Genomic DNA, 12,755 nt, shown 5'->3' on the forward strand with positions numbered 1-12,755 from the left:
ACAATAATCAGTTCCCGTAAAAAATAGAGGTCTATTGGTTGCAAAACTTTCAATGTGAGATAAGTTTGATGTATTAGCCATATCCTCTTAGACGATTAAGTCTTAAAGAAGAGGCATAGCTATTATACCAATTGAGAAAATAAAGGCTAATCTTAATAGAGAAAAACACCTAAGAGGGGGGGTGAATTGGGGTTTAAAAAATTATTTTTCAAACACAATAAATTTAAGCATAAGAATCATAAATATAAAGAGACAAGGTTAGAGAAAGTAAACTCAAGTTTTATAGTGGTTCGGCACATCCTTGCCTACATCCACTCTCCTCAAGCTCTAATCGAGTGAGGATTCCACTATACTTGAAGCTTCAACCAAGCTTCTAATCACCTTTACACTTGAATTCCGGCTCCAATGGGCTCTTACACAATTCTCTTCAAGTCTTTACTCACTTGAAGGTTCTAACACTCAAATAACAAGTTTGAAACTCTCAACCTAGCTCAACAAGGGCTTAATTACAATTTAAATGCTAGGAAGAATCACAAGGGTGCACTAAAGAATATGCAAATGGAGATTTAATATACCAAGAAAATAATGGGAGCTTTTAAGGAAATAACAATTAGGTAAACAAATAAATGCAAGTGTTCTCTTTCTCATAAATTAAGTGGAGCTCTCAATTTATAGGTTTCTAACCTTGGGAGCCAAAATACCAAAAAGACAGTTGTGGACCCCGCATTTCGGCTCAATGCGTTTCCCACTCGATGGCGAGCTCGATTTTTATTTGAAAAATTGATTTTTATTGATTATTTGAAAATGACTTGGAGTCGCCACTTATTTTTGTTTTATTTTTAAAGGGTAAACAAAATAAGAAAGAAAAACCCTAAGTGTGACTCCTTATTTTAGAAAAGGCGATCTACGAAAAACCGGATCAAGTTCGGGGGTCAGGTTACTTATCGGGAAGGTACGGTAAAGACCGTAGCACCCCTCTAAGTCCCTAAGTCGGGTCTCTACTAATGAGGTGAAGCTGACATGGCAATCAATAAGAAAATCAATAAATACTCGAATCAATCATGCACATATGAGTATCAGAATATGCAATAGAGGATAACTGAAGTGGAAGTGGATGCGTACCTGATCAGCAAACGGCAACGCGCTATCACAAAATGGGGTTAGAGCACACTTAAGAAATAATCTCATGCATGTCACAGATCAGAATAAATCAATCATGCATGACAATCGAATCAATCAATCAATCAATCAATCACATATGTCGGGCCCCCACCAAAGCCCGTTTATTTTTGCATGAATTAATTCCATAAATTCCATTATTCGGAATTACGGAATTTAAATTCATGTTTATTTTAAAACGTTTTAAAATGCCACAAAATTCGAAAGTGGCTCGCCGAAAAGAAAATGGCGGTCAAATTTTATTGAAAATGGGATTTCTGGAACCCTAAGAAGAAACTAAGGATGAAAATTTTGAAATTTGAGATTTTAAAAAAAAAAAGTTAGAAATTGGAAGATTAGTTAAAGAAAAGGATTTAGGAGGATTATTTAAAAACACAGGGGATGAGGGGATGGAATGTGACACGTGGCTCCCTCAGCTGCATGCCAAGGAACCTATCATCATAAAGCTCATATAGCAAATTCCGGAGATAATCAAAGGTCCACTGACCATGTACCAACAAGTATTTCCACTCCGCTCGGCGCCTTGTGACTCAACTGGTTCAGCTTTATCGAGAAAGGGCGTCAGAAGTTACGCAGTTTACTAAGACGCTGTAAAGGTCACGCCTCGAGGTGATGACAGCTTGCCAACGAATGAGGTGCTGCCAGTGGAATTTGTAGCTCGCAGGACCAGCCTTCAGAGTCCTCTAAAAGCTTCTTGAATATCTTCAAGGCATCCTTTGCTTGCCCAGAACCCATGTTAATGATATCACATAGCTCGCTTTCATCTTCAACCTACCTTTGACTAGGCACACTTCTCTGAATAATAACCTCTTGTTCTCTAGGCATGAAACATGATGGAAAGCTGCACTATGGGATTTTCATCTATCAGAACAGAGGAATCTCCGCATAAACCTTACAAATATCCAACCATCTATTGTATCCAACATCAACAGTAGCAATGATCAAAATCTGGTCGTTCCCACTCATTGCTATGCTGATGGCAGGTAGATCAACTGGGCAGTAGATGATTAGGGAAACTGATGAGTCTATGAAATTCCCATGGAGCATCAACATGTTGTTCTGACTGGGGTTGAAGGCCTTCAGGACAAATATGCAATTACCAAGATGCGGCTCATTTGCAATATGAGCAAACTCTTGCATGGCATTGTCATTGAAGAGAACATCCCACTAAGGCCGAGTCCTTTCATCCCTGAAGACATTGAAGACCTTTTGGAGAGAAACTGAGAAACAGATGGTGAGAGAAACTGAGAAACAGATGGTGGTAGCCGCATTGAAAAACACACCATAGGATTGGCCAGGATCCGTGTTCTTACGAATTGTGACCTGGACTTCAACTTCATTCAGCCCAGAGAGTGTTGTCCATTGGAATACCTTCCTTCCCAGCCGTTAACTACCACTGAAGTCCTTTTCCTTTTCTTATGAATACAGCGTGTTCTCATGACAGAAATCCCAGTTCCTATGATGCAGTATAGAAGAAACTCTACATGCCGCCATTGACCCTTCTCCATGTCATTTCTCTGGTGGTCAATGAATGGGACGGAGGAGATGAGTGAGGGGTGAGCTATATAGTGTCGGATGTGATGAGTGAAGCGCGGATGACAGGATGGTGTACGCATGGGATGAGGGGTATGGAGTGATATAAACCAATGAGAAATCAAAGTGCATGGAGAGCATGAGATGTAAATTCAAGAGGATATAGATGTGAAGAATGGAAGTATGAGCATGAGTGTGAAAGGTGTAGAGAGAGAAAGATATGGATGGGTATGTATGTAGTGGGTATAGGATGATGGAGTGAATGACATGGGAGGATATGGGTGATGAGTTAAAGGAATGTATAATGGATGTTTGTGGGGCCAGGTAGGGCCATGCAAAGATGGAGGGATCGGGCTTGAAAGACGCGTGGAACACAGGTGCCTGGTGTAGTTAATGGTTGCATTTGTGGAGGTACAGGTGTTGGAAAGCTGGCATGGATGGAAGGATTGGATGTGGAGGCAATGGAGGTTGCAGCGGCATATGTGGAATGGGTTGTAACAGGTGGGTGTAATGAATAATAGGAATAATGGGAATGCATGAGGAGGGTGGTATGGAGATGAAGGAGTGGGCAGTGGGCATGTAAAGCATGGTGATATGGGAGGAATGAAGATGGGAAAAATGATGGAAGGGTTTGCATGGGTCCATGCACACGGGGAGATGAATTTGGGACGCTGTCAATGGTGATTGAAAGGACTTTGGGGCAACTATGCATGCGCAGGGATAGACTACGGGTTGGTGGAATGTGTAGAGTGGGTGAGGTGATGAACATGGAAGGGGTTTAATGGGTTTAGAGAATGAGTGTGGAGATGATGGGAAATGGGTATGGTAATATGCAAGATGGGGAATGGGTGACCTGAAAAGGTAAAAAGACGATGAGGTGGAATGGAAGGGGTGTTTGGAAGTGGGTATGTGGTGATGGACGTTAATGGGTATGAAGGATGGGGAAAGTGATGAGAGAAAGTGGGTGTAATGGGGTGGTAGAACGAATATATGCATGAGTGGGTGGTAATGGATGTGGTCAGTATGAACCGGACATTTGGTGGAGCATTCTGGGTGTAATGGATATGAATATGGGTAGGAAAATGGTAGTCGGTTAGATGATGGTTTGTAGTTGAATGGAAATGAGAGGCATGAACATAGAGATGAGTGTGAGTCCATGCTAGAACTACAGGAATCACAATGACTTTCAGAGGTAATTTCCCTTCCAATTTCAATGCGAAACTGCTCAGATCTGCCTGGAGATTATCACTACCAGAACTGGCAGTGAATGAGGGCTCCAATGCTTCTTGACATCTTCAGGCACATGGAAAAGTTCATATGGCCATCCAAAGCTTTTCGTTAACAGGGGCTCCCCCCTGGCTTTAGGAGATCTGAAGCTCAGCTTCCTCTTCCGGCATCATACGCGATTGGATACCAGGGGGTTGCCTAAATGGATCACGCTTTGAAGACCCGGGAAACAATGATGGTTGATTCTCATTTCAGCAAATATCCAACCCACAGACTACACATCAACAGGAGAGGAATAGTAACGCAGTCCAAACAGTATCGTAGGTGTTCTGTACCACAAAAACCATCACCTTGTGTATGAATATTTTAACAGAAACCAAGTGCACTGACCAATCCAGAATCTGTCAGCTCTAATGCATCGGTACATCGATATAAAAACAAGCTTTGTGGTCTCGTTTCCTTCACGAACTTGATGGTAACCATGTTGAGCTTAGATCTACTTTCGGAAATCTGAAGGAAATAAAGAGAGCCTAGAAGGTTTCATTGTGTCATCCGGGTGCTTGACATCCAAGTATATTGAAAATGCCCAGAAAATCCCTTGAAATGGAAGCTTTTCGTGAAAGATGAACGCTAATAGAAAGCACGCAGCTACTAGGAAATGATGGCGAAAGATGTCCCGTCAAAAAGCATGCCAACATAGGACCTCTTCACAGTTCTGTGCATCTTCATGCATCACGCAATCATTAGAGAGCCCCCAATGAATATCAGCTTCATCGCCGTGTTATGAACTGAGATGAAGTCTATAAATAGACCCGAATGCCGAATCAAGAGCACAAGCACGCAGGGCTCCGAGTTTTGAGAGAAATCCCGTCAGTTCATTAACATGTTCAATCCTGGAAATGGCAGTACGGAGACTGTCGTTTGCACAGCTGATATTGATGCCATAGAAACTGCCGCGGCTGAGGAGGTTTGGCGCATAATGGTAAAGAGCAGAGAATCTGTTGCTAAGAAGAACATTGACATTGTCACTGCCTCGGGCTCATGAAGAAACTATGATCGGCTTGCACGACCCAAAAGCAACTGAGAAAGCCCAGGATGAGTGATGTGTAACAGGAATCTGGGTGTGGCCATTTAATAAGAACACCCACTGAGCATCTCATGCGGACATTTTCTGATTCAGATTCTACAGCTTCCAATATCCTCTTCACACCACCGTCATCCTCCGTAAATCAACCTCTCCAGCTTCCTGGTCTTAAAGTCTGACAGTCTCCTTCAAGGGGAAAACAGAGGAGCAAGAAAAAAAACCGAAAGGAGAACAGAGCATGAAACTTTTAACCAGTATGCCAAACCCATGTCATTATTTCATCCATGAGTTTAACAATCAGTGGGTTCGAACGGAAGATATTCGCCAAAGTAAAACATAAAATGCAGCAAACTCTTCAAATTTTAAACCAATAATCACCCAATCAAAGCAACTCAACAAGCAAAGTCAAAAATCACAGAGAATGAGATAGGAAAAGTATGAAGAATGGAAACGTACATGAAAACCATAGTAACCAAACCTGAAAGTCTCTTCCTCAGCTGGGTGTTTTCAGTTGTGACTTGTTGATCTGTCTTGGGTGAATCCTCAGCTCAGAATCCTTCTTGCTCCTGCAGCTCCAACGAACCCCCTCCAAATATCTCTCTCTAAGCTCCCCAGAAACTCACCTCCCTCTCTGGTCATCCTTTCCAAAAATATCTCCCTCTCCTCAAAAAAACCAAACAAAAGCTCTACCTCTAAAAGATCTCTGCAGCCTCCTCTCTAATGGAAAAGCATCTCCCTCTCTGAAAAAAATCCCCCACGGCAGCCCAGACCCTCTCTTGCAGCTGGCCACCCCGCTCCTCTAACCGTCTGCAGCTTTTTGCAGATTCTTTGGACACGTGTCGACCTCTGGTTGGTGCCCCAACAGCCAACCAGAGATTGACACGTGGCCACCCTAGATGTCCACACCTGTAAAAAATTAGCTGCAGAAAATGAGCCCCCAATGGGGGTCTACAACAGCCTCAATCGATCAAGCTTGGGGTTGACCGATTCACTAACCGTTAGGCATTAAATGCATGGCAGGTGACTGTTAGGCCTCGACCAGTCCTTGATCGGACCTCAACAGGGAATACATATCCCTCGATGGGGAAAGAAAGGTCACTAAAAGAGAGAGAATATTTTGCATGTCTTGATCGGTGCCTTAACTGGGAAGGGTCAACTGGTCGATCGGTGCTTTAAATGGTTGAGCCGGTTCACCAGTGCCTCGACCGATTCACCATTTTTGGCCCAAAAACCTATCTTTTTATGGCATCTTTGCTTCTAACACTTAGGGAAGGTCTTTAGGTAAATTAATATTCAAATTTTGAAATGATTTACCTAAGGTTCATTTGATAAAACTCGGGTTTAGATGGAAATGTATAAACCGAGTTTTTAAAAATGCATGAAAAGATATGAAAATCCTAAGTGCACCCATGCATTCATCTTACATATGTTTCCTATGATTAAAGGTCTTTTAATTGTCTTTATCGTGCATCTATTGGGTCCTTTGATGAATTTTCCAAATTAATACCTGAAATTCTTTATAATTCAAACCAATTTGTTGTTATCAAAATGCGATTAGGATAACCCCTGGGCTAACAAGTTTAATCACTCAATTCACTCCTCATCCTTCCTCCCCCAGGTGTTTTCTTTAATTTAATTAGTCTTATTTCACAATTAGTATCAAATTTAAGCCTTTTGTTTTTTATTTAACTATCTAAGAGGATATGGTTAATCCATCAAACTCACCCCATATAGAAGGGTTTTCGACCACCTGACCCTTATTTTTTTCAAGAATTGACTATTCCTTTTTGAAAACTAGAACGGCATGGTTATAAAATCAACTGCTTTTGATCTTTGGGATATCTTTAAAAGTGGCCTCCATGTTCAACAAAAGTAGAGAATAGAGTGGTTGTTCCAAAACCAAGGCAAGAATGGGATGAGCTTGATAAAAGGAAAGCTCAATTGAATGCAAAATTTATTTATTTCATACACTATTCTATTGATAGAAATGAATATAATTGTGTATGCCAATGTGAGTCGGCTAAAGATATTTGAAGGTTTCTTGAAGTAATTCATGAGAAAACAAATCAAATAAAAGACTCTAAAATCAATATACTTGTTCATAGCTATGAATTGTTTTCTATGAATGATGATGAATCCATTTGATGATATTTTTATAAGGTTCATTGATATTATTAATGGTATTTAAGCATTGGGAAAAACCTATAAGGAATTTGAGAAGGTGATAAAGATATTGAGGTCTCTTCCTAAGAATGGGAAGCTAAAGTCATCCTCATTCAAGAAGCAAAAGACTTGATCAAGCTATCTTTGGAGGAATTGATTAAGCTATTAATGACTCATGAGATCACCATTAAGAGTCATCAAAAGGTAGAAGATAAGAAGAAAAAAAAGCATAGCCCTAAAATTTTCTACCATTAAGGAAGAAGAGGAAGAAGAGAACGAAAGTGAAGAAGATGAAGATGTAACCCTCATCATTAAGAAGTTCAAGAAATTCATGAAGTTTGAAAAGAACAAAGGAAGGAGATTCAATCCAAGAAAAGACTTTTAAAAGAAAAAAACAACATCAAATGGAGATAAATAAAAAATAAATAAATAATTAAATTAAATATGCTACAACTGCAAGAAGCCTAGGCATATTAAATTTGATTGTCCTCTCTATAAGAGTGAAGCCAAAAAGTGAAAGAAGAAAGTAATGGTGGCCACATGGAGTGATAGTGAAGATGATTTCATAATAGAAAAAAATGAAAAAGAAGTGGCAAACATGTGTTTCATGGACATTAATGAGCTTGATGAGGTAAATTCAAACCTAAGCTATAAGGACTTGCAAGAAGCTTGTAAAGAACTCTATAGAGATCACAAAAAACTTGGTTTGAAAAATGTTTTACTCAAAAAGAACATCCAAAGTCTCGAAAAAAAAGCTTAAGGATTTGCAAGGAAAATTTTCAAATGTTGAAAATGTCAATAGCAAATGTATGCATTGTGAGTTTGAGATGAGCATGATGGCAAAGCTCAACTACTTCCTTGGAATTCAAATCAAAAAATTAAAGGATGACATCTTCATTAACCAAGAAAAATACATTAATCTTCTCAAAAGATTCAGGATGAAAGTTGCAAAGACCATGGGAACTAATTAATGCCATATTCATAAAAATAAGGGCGATGATCACATCTTTTGCTTAATTTCAACATTAAAATCACCCTTCAACTAAGCAATTGTATTCATCTTCTATATACCTAGTTTTCTATTGTTTTCTTTGAGTTTTTGTATATTTACAAGCATATTTCATGAATTATAATGACCTTGAAATCCTCTTGGAATATCTTGGATGCAAGGATGATGAGTAAATTGAACCAAAAAAATGAAATTGCAAGGATTTCTTTAGTGCAATCCTGTCTAACCAATAAAATGTTTTAAGGTGGTTGAAAGGGTTAGAATGTCTAATTGTGCTGAAAGAAATTTTGTTGGATTCCTCACTTTTTGAAATTAAATATGACCAAATTTTAGAATTTTTGGAGGTTGTTTTTCTAAGGAATAAATTGGAAAACCGCAAGTGAAGTTCTAACACATGAAGGAACCACCAAAGGCCTCAACACCTACAATTGAATTTTTAATCTTAAATCTCACATGATTGTAGCACATGAGAGGATTTTAATTGTCTTAAAATAAATGGATAAGCTAGGCCAAGGGTAGGAACTAATTCCAATTGAATCTTGAGCCCTTGACTTGCATGGGAAAGGCCTCTATAGAGAAGGAACTTAGGACTACCTTATGAATGATATAAAAGGAAAGAAGAGCAACCATTTTGGGGATTCAGATCTTCTCCCTTAAGTGAGGGTTCGGATCTTCTCCCTTGAGGAGGAGTTCTTGCATGTTCTTGCTCAATTTTTGGAGTCAACCTTGGGAAGAGATCTTAGATACACTTGTGTTTTTAGGTTTTCTTTATTTTCTTCTTCTTGCTTTTGTTTAGTTTCTTTTTCTTGAATTGGTTTTATTTAATGCATAATTGAATTTTTTTTTTTTTTTATCATCATTGATCATTGTAATTTTATATTTGATTTAAGGTTTGATGTTCAATTTCTTGCCTTTAATATATTTTATTCTTTCAAGTTCATTTCCATTCAATGTCTATTCAATAGTTATTTAGGTTAGGAAAAGGATGCCTTAGGGTTTCCTTTCCTTCCATTAGAATGGCCTTATGCTCATAATGTATTCAGAATTCAAAGTGTTTATCATTATATTCCTTTTATTCAATAGAAAGTATCATATCTCAATATTGGACAAATGACAATTATGGGGTCTTAATAGGTATCCTAAGCACTTAATGAGAAAGTCATTTAGACAAATAGATAAGATACTAGGCTATGAAACCATCAAATTTGACAATTGGGGATTATAAGGTCTCAATAGGTATCCCAAGCACTTAATGGGAAAGTCATTTTGACTTGGGACGACCGATATTGAGTTCTTAATGCAATATTTAGACAAATGGTTAAGATACTAGGCTCAATGAAACCATCAAATTTGACAATTGGGGATTATAAGGTCTCAATAGGTATCCCAAGTACTTAATAGGAAATCCATTTTGACTTGGGATGACTTTTATAAAGCCCTAAATACTTCCTGAAATTTCCTAGATAATTCAAAAGGCTTAAACAAAGGCTTATTGTCATTTTTAACAAAAGACTTCTTAAGGTGATCTTGAGTTTCAATAATCTCCTCAACTTTGTTGACTTGATTTCCAAGGGTTATGAGAAACATATTAGTATAATTGATTTGTTCCATAATCCTTCTAATATCGGTTGCACTAACAGTTCCTTTATCCTCTGGCTTAGTCTTAAAAGGTGAAGCTGTGATTATGGTTCCATTAATATTCTTTTCTATCTTTGCTTCAGGAGGATGAATGGATTCTATAACAATGTTGTCACTAGTTTTCCATATCTTAGCTTTTGTAGAAGTGTTATTAATACGCTTACAAGGATAATCTGGATAATCCTCTTGTTTGAAGAGTTCAAACCAAATCCAAAACTTAATATTTTTCTTTTCTTGTCCTAAGTAGGCATAGAATTCTTCTTGGTAAATGGTTCTAATGACCTTAGGAACAGTGTTAAAGAACCAATCATTTCTTTGCTTATTGACTTCAGAATAGAAGTCCTTTCTTAAGAGATCCTTGTTGATCTCAAAGTCCTCATCACTTAGGCTTATTGTGTTAATCATCTGGGAATATGTAGGAGACATTACAGGGGACTCATCCTGTTGGGATTCTTGAGTAGACTCATTTTCCTCAGTGTAAAATGGTCTAGCCACGTTGGTGTGACTTCTGACACCTGTTAGCTTAATATTCTTAGGATTTCCTGAGTTGGAACCTTCTTCTTCCCTAGTGGTTCTAACTGGGATGGAAGAGCTTGAAGCTCTAAAGGGTTCATAAACAGAAACTCTAGGGCTGCTAGAATGTCTGAAAGAGTTGGAGAAAACCAATTCTCCTCCTCCATCAGGATATTGAACAATTTGTTCAATACTTTCATATCGCTGTGCAATGGCTGGAACAGCATTAGCAAAATGCCAATTTTCAGGAAACTCGACATCTTTCCACAAGATCTTCTTGGGGATGATGAAATCTAACTTATCTAGCATATCTAAGTGAAAGTAAGTGGTCTCACCTTTAGGACTGGTGCAAAGAGCCCCAGATCCAACGCTTGTGTTCATGCTCTTATAGGCAAACCTGGTTATGATTGAAACAGGACTGTTTCCTGGTTTGATCTTAAAGCCATGGGTCTTAATATGTAGGACAATAGAATCTAAGATGTCTGCATCTCTTATTCTAACTGTGAAGTTAGGATAGCACTGGAAATAAACAGGGCCATCATTCAGTCCAGCTTGGACTGCGCCTATAATAGAATCTCGATATTCGAGATGCCTATTATCCCTTAAACACATGACAATAGAGGTGTTTAAACCTAATCTTGTCAAAGGCTTAGCTACTACTTGAATCATACCAAAGTGTATGAAATTATAGCCATCTCTCTTATGTTTTTCAATGGATCTGTTATCAAGAAGTCTTATGACTTGGTCGTCTTGTTCTAAGCTGACTGACATTTCAGAGGTCTTGATGGTATAATTTGTGAAGAACTTAAAGGTTCCTTTCTTATAAATTTCTTGATTAGACACCTTGGGTAACTTCCAATCATCTAAATCATTTTGGATCTTAAGATAATTGATCTCTTCACTGTTTACAACAGTATCATGAGAATCACTGGATCTCCTAGACATGGTTCTGAAAATTGAACTCATTTTAGGGTTTTGATCTAGAGCCTAATAGCAGATTGACAAACCTTATGAGACGTCACCCCAACCCTCTTACAGCCTAACAAACGCCTATCCACGGCTAACAACGGCTCAACCGACAGGGCTCGCGCTCCTAGGCACACTGCTACATATCCTAGGATAGGCCAAAACACCCAAAACAAACCCAACTTCCCTTCCCGATGGCTCTGATACCATAGACACCCAAGACAAGGTCATATGCAATGAAAACAGGAATTATGCCATGATTCAAAACAAAGAAGAGGGTTAGAAAGCAAACAAAATAAATAATGAACAGTAAAATGGAACTGTAGCACTTTTGCCTTTTGACCCGGAAACTTGCTTTCGGCTGAAAAGACGGCTGATCAAGGAGGAATATATTCTGAGCGATGATCCATTAGGAGCTGAGTATCTTGAATAGTAGATTTGAACGGTAAAGGGTCAATCTTTTTACTGCAAAATATCTGATGTAGGGAATCCGCAGCAATGAGATACCCCATGTTTTTAGGGTAGGCTTCAAAATCTCTGCTGATGACTCTAGCTCTCCAATGCTTGATTTGCTTAATAATTGGCTCTGCGCAAATATCGGCTTGTTCTAAGGGACTGGACAGAAGTGTAGGTCTTCTATTCTGATAATGAAGATTAACATAGTGTTGGGCTGGAAGAATGTTGCCTCTAGAAATCCATTCAGGAGCTTTGCTAATATATATATATATATAAAATATAAATTTATAAATAAAATTATGAATATTTTTTCATACAAATACTTAAACATATATTATCATTTCTCTTATATCCTTCAATATATCTAAACTAAATATATTATAATTTTAATATTGATGTGTTTTCAAATTTTATATATTATTAAAGAATTTTGTAAAATATATTATACATATGTTATTTTTAAAAATTATTATTTTATTATTTATTGAAGTTTTCTTCAATATCTCCAAGTTTTCATCAAGTTTTATCTTATCGAATTTTTTATAAAAAAATTTCACCGATATTTTTTAATATACCGATATATCCATAAAATTCAACTATTAATATATTTATAAAAACAATATTTTCATCTTCACTCTTGCGCTTCTTATACTCATGATTAGACTTTCACAAAGTGTACTATTTGCTTCTATTTATCTCTGGAAATAAAACTAAAACAATAAATGGAGACTAAGGGGTTAAAGCATTAACCATTGGGTAATGGGCTAATACTAGTTTTCACTCCATTAAAAAGACATCTAAAGAACCCTTCAAACTTCCATGTTTGAGTTATTGTTAGTGTCACGAACAAATGAAAATTTTCGCTCCAAGCTTAATTGCCTGGTAAAAAGTCTTTTTGAATGAAAAACGTAGTAAAGAATTAGGCTTGACCAAATGGAATGAAAAATTAGCAACAATTAAAGCATCTGCAATGATAAATGATAGGTT

The sequence above is a fragment of the Vitis vinifera genome, chromosome 7 (genome assembly GCF_030704535.1).
Source record: "Vitis vinifera cultivar Pinot Noir 40024 chromosome 7, ASM3070453v1".
Taxonomy (NCBI): Eukaryota; Viridiplantae; Streptophyta; class Magnoliopsida; order Vitales; family Vitaceae; genus Vitis; species Vitis vinifera.